At 53.4% G+C, this 5000-nt stretch overlaps 1 non-coding gene across 1 annotated transcript in view; it reads left to right on the forward strand.

Moving 5' to 3' along the window:
* The first annotated feature begins 3578 nt into the window (after positions 1 to 3578).
* The window catches only part of LOC126316470 (small subunit ribosomal RNA), a 1893-nt gene continuing 471 nt past the window's right edge, over positions 3579 to 5000 (forward strand). The window contains exon 1 of the ribosomal RNA XR_007556094.1: positions 3579 to 5000. This exon is cut by the window's right edge and continues 471 nt beyond it. This is a non-coding gene — a ribosomal RNA (small subunit ribosomal RNA).

The following is a 5000-nucleotide window of genomic DNA, read 5'->3' on the forward strand; positions in this document are numbered from 1 at the left end:
CCGCACGCGACCCAGTCACCCTATCTCACAGTCCACTCTGTGTGTAACAAAGCGAAAGCACCAAAGCACTATCGTTCAACAACATCCATTTTATCCTCGCTGCCACAGGACACTATCCAAACAACGACAAGAGGAACGTCACGTCCACTAATAAGACAGAATGTCTCACATCACCCGCAAACAACGCAGCTCAAATCAGCCAGCAACACCCACAGTGGTCCACCCAGTATCAACACAGGACGCAACGCCACGCCACAACACAAAAGGTACAAGTAATAAAATACCCTTTGGCCACACCCCTTATAAAGGCATCGAACCAACCCACCACCTGACACCAGCCAAACGTACATCCTGATTTGACACATCTCTGGCAACCTAACCCACGTTGGCCCTTAACCTAACCCACGTTGGCCCTTAACCTAACCCACGTTGGCCCTTAACCTAACCCACGTTGGCCCTTAACCTAACCCACGTTGGCCCTTAACCTAACCCACGTTGGCCCTTAACCTAACCCACGTTGGCCCTTAACCTAACCCACGTTGGCCCTTAACCTAACCCACGTTGGCCCTTAACCTAACCCACGTTGGCCCTTAACCTAACCCACGTTGGCCCTTAACCTAACCCACGTTGGCCCTTAACCTAACCCACGTTGGCCCTTAACCTAACCCACGTTGGCCCTTAACCTAACCCACGTTGGCCCCTAACCTAACCCACGTTGGCCCCTAACCTAACCCACGTTGGCCCCTAACCTAACCCACGTTGGCCCCTAACCTAACCCACGTTGGCCCCTAACCTAACCCACGTTGGCCCCTAACCTAACCCACGTTGGCCCCTAACCTAACCCACGTTGGCCCCTAACCTAACCCACGTTGGCCCCTAACCTAACCCACGTTGGCCCCTAACCTAACCCACGTTGGCCCCTAACCTAACCCACGTTGGCCCCTAACCTAACCCACGCTGCACCTTAACCTAAGTTACGCTGCACCTTAACCTAAGTTACGCTGCACCTTAACCTAAGTTACGCTGCACCTTAACCTAAGTTACGCTGCACCTTAACCTAAGTTACGCTGCACCTTAACCTAAGTTACGCTGCACCTTAACCTAAGTTACGCTGCACCTTAACCTAAGTTACGCTGCACCTTAACCTAACTTACACTGCACCTTAACCTAACTTACACTGCACCTTAACCTAACTTACACTGCACCTTAACCTAACTTACACTGCACCTTAACCTAAGTTACACTGCACCTTAACCTAAGTTACACTGCACCTTAACCTAAGTTACACTGCACCTTAACCTAAGTTACACTGCACCTTAACCTAACTTACACTGCACCTTAACCTAAGTTACACTGCACCTTAACCTAAGTTACACTGCACCTTAACCTAACTTACACTGCACCTTAACCTAACTTACACTGCACCTTAACCTAAGTTACACTGCACCTTAACCTAAGTTACACTGCACCTTAACCTAAGTTACACTGCACCTTAACCTAAGTTACACTGCACCTTAACCTAAGTTACACTGCACCTTAACCTAAGTTACACTGCACCTTAACCTAAGTTACACTGCACCTTAACCTAACTTACACTGCACCTTAACCTAAGTTACACTGCACCTTAACCTAACTTACACTGCACCTTAACCTAACTTACACTGCACCTTAACCTAACTTACACTGCACCTTAACCTAACTTACACTGCACCTTAACCTAACTTACACTGCACCTTAACTGTCACATGTAACGTCACAGGAATGTAGCTTTGCCTAACAGCAACCCTCTGAACATAGTTCACTGCTTGGATCCTCTGGTGTCATGTGTATTTCTTGATGCCATGGTGCGTACCCTCACATAAAGGTCTTTCGAGTGTTGCGTACTTTCTACACAGTCCCGCTAACCACTGGAAGGGTGTACCGCTACAGAACGAATATCGCCCTCCCCTCCTGCCCTTCCAAGCTGGTCGGTCAGGCGTTTGTTTGTGAAATGAGCCTTGCAGCTGTTCAGTTGCATTCGGTTGTCGATGCAGTCAGTGTACGTTGTGGTACGGCCTGTGTGGACTGTCCGCTGATGTACGCGTAACCCACACTGATCATCCGTCGTTACGTACTGAGTGACATAATGTGGCACATGCTTGACCGTACACCGGCTGCGCCCTACAATGGCGAATCATAAGGGCCATATGTTGTGCACGATGCTACTTGTCTCGTCTCCCCATTACAGCGAGATTGCACTGTTGTACGCCGTACAGACATGTGGTAAGTAGGTACGGACGAAAGTATTGCATGTTGGCCCCCCCCCCCCCCCTCCTCCCTCTGCCGGGAATCAGCGTGAGCCGTCTGTTGATGTAGCGACGAGGGTTTTCCTATTTAATCGTATTGCCCCACACAACATGATAGCACGGTGGACCGCGTTCCACATCTGCGACATGCTACAGAGGCCGGTTGACAGTCGACCGCGCAAGGGACATTGCACACGTGCGCGGACCATCTTCCACGTGTTCTCTCGTGTACATGCCGCAGTGTGTATGTGGGCTGATGTAGCGTGTCGTGACACATAACATGCAGGCATGCCAGAATCGTAGATTTCGCAAATGTAGATTGACGTATACGTTTGCTGCCAAAGATCCGCAAATGAACTGGAAATCAGTTGTTGAGCGGTTGTTCGCGCTGCAGGTGCATCGGTGATAGCGACGATCGGTACATCTGTGAACCGGTTGTTTCGGCGGTACCCGCCATGCCCCCGAACCTGAGTTGGCCATGTGGGTATGAAGCGATACGAGGCTGTGGCTTGGCGGGACAGTCCCCGGCCGGTGAGGGGGGGCCGCCCGGCGTGCTGGCCGCGCGCTGCGTGAGCGCACGCACTACAGCCGGCTGGTGGGGGGCGCCCAGTGGCAGGAGCGCCGGCCGACGGGCCCGGCTGGCGTCCCAGCTATGCGCCGGCGCACCCTGCGCGCGGCGCCAGGCGGCCAAAGTGGGTTCTGCCGAGCCCGGTGCGAAGCGCGGTGGACATCTGCAGTGTGCTGGTCCGATTGCGGACTGTGTGCGTTGAGGATGCGCCGCCGCCCGGCACTCGGCGTCGCGACGCCGTCTGCTGCTCGGTCGCCCCCAGCGGTTCTCGCAGGTGGTTTGTATCGCAGCTCTGCGGACGTGTTGGCGCGTGCGCTGTGCTGGGAGAGTTCGCTTCTGCACCCAAGTGGGGCTTTGCCCTTCTGTGGCGCTGGCGTTGGAGCTGCCGGTCACCGTAGGTGGCGCGTGTTGTTTCCCGCCGGCAATGCCACGACAGCACGCTCCCGGGCCTCTGTCGGCAGCGGCAAGCTCAGTTGGGAGCACGGGTGTTCGCACTGAAAGCGTCTACTCGCCTATCTCCGGGCGATTGCGCCTCTCTCGAACCCGACCAAGTACTTAGGACGGCGCTGCGCGCCGCCGGGACCTGAGAGGGTTTCGAGGTGTATCGTGCAGGGGAGCTCAGCCTCCTCCTGTTTGCAGAATAATTGAGCGGACGCTTGCGTGTTCGCGCGGGCCCTCGGGACACACTCCCGGGCGGCCGGCTGCTCAGCTCTCGTTGACGCAGCTCCCTGGTTGATCCTGCCAGTAGTCATATGCTTGTCTCAAAGATTAAGCCATGCATGTCTCAGTACAAGCCGCATTAAGGTGAAACCGCGAATGGCTCATTAAATCAGTTATGGTTCCTTAGATCGTACCCACGTTACTTGGATAACTGTGGTAATTCTAGAGCTAATACATGCAAACAGAGTCCCGACCAGAGATGGAAGGGACGCTTTTATTAGATCAAAACCAATCGGATTGGCTCGTCTGGTCCGTTTGCCTTGGTGACTCTGAATAACTTTGGGCTGATCGCACGGTCCTCGTACCGGCGACGCATCTTTCAAATGTCTGCCTTATCAACTGTCGATGGTAGGTTCTGCGCCTACCATGGTTGTAACGGGTAACGGGGAATCAGGGTTCGATTCCGGAGAGGGAGCCTGAGAAACGGCTACCACATCCAAGGAAGGCAGCAGGCGCGCAAATTACCCACTCCCGGCACGGGGAGGTAGTGACGAAAAATAACGATACGGGACTCATCCGAGGCCCCGTAATCGGAATGAGTACACTTTAAATCCTTTAACGAGTATCTATTGGAGGGCAAGTCTGGTGCCAGCAGCCGCGGTAATTCCAGCTCCAATAGCGTATATTAAAGTTGTTGCGGTTAAAAAGCTCGTAGTTGGATTTGTGTCCCACGCTGTTGGTTCACCGCCCGTCGGTGTTTAACTGGCAGGTATCGTGGGACGTCCTGCCGGTGGGGCGAGCCGAAGGCGTGCTTGCGCGTCCCGAGGCGGACCCCGTTGAAATCCTACCAGGGTGCTCTTAGTTGAGTGTCTCGGTGGGCCGGCACGTTTACTTTGAACAAATTAGAGTGCTTAAAGCAGGCAAGCCCGCCTGAATACTGTGTGCATGGAATAATGGAATAGGACCTCGGTTCTATTTTGTTGGTTTTCGGAACCCGAGGTAATGATTAATAGGGACAGGCGGGGGCATTCGTATTGCGACGTTAGAGGTGAAATTCTTGGATCGTCGCAAGACGAACAGAAGCGAAAGCATTTGCCAAGTATGTTTTCATTAATCAAGAACGAAAGTTAGAGGTTCGAAGGCGATCAGATACCGCCCTAGTTCTAACCATAAACGATGCCAGCCAGCGATCCGCCGCAGTTCCTCCGATGACTCGGCGGGCAGCCTCCGGGAAACCAAAGCTTTTGGGTTCCGGGGGAAGTATGGTTGCAAAGCTGAAACTTAAAGGAATTGACGGAAGGGCACCACCAGGAGTGGAGCCTGCGGCTTAATTTGACTCAACACGGGAAACCTCACCAGGCCCGGACACCGGAAGGATTGACAGATTGATAGCTCTTTCTTGATTCGGTGGGTGGTGGTGCATGGCCGTTCTTAGTTGGTGGAGCGATTTGTCTGGTTAATTCCGATAACGAACGAGACTCTAGCCT

The sequence above is a fragment of the Schistocerca gregaria genome, unplaced genomic scaffold (genome assembly GCF_023897955.1).
Source record: "Schistocerca gregaria isolate iqSchGreg1 unplaced genomic scaffold, iqSchGreg1.2 ptg000587l, whole genome shotgun sequence".
Lineage (NCBI taxonomy): Eukaryota > Metazoa > Arthropoda > Insecta > Orthoptera > Acrididae > Schistocerca > Schistocerca gregaria.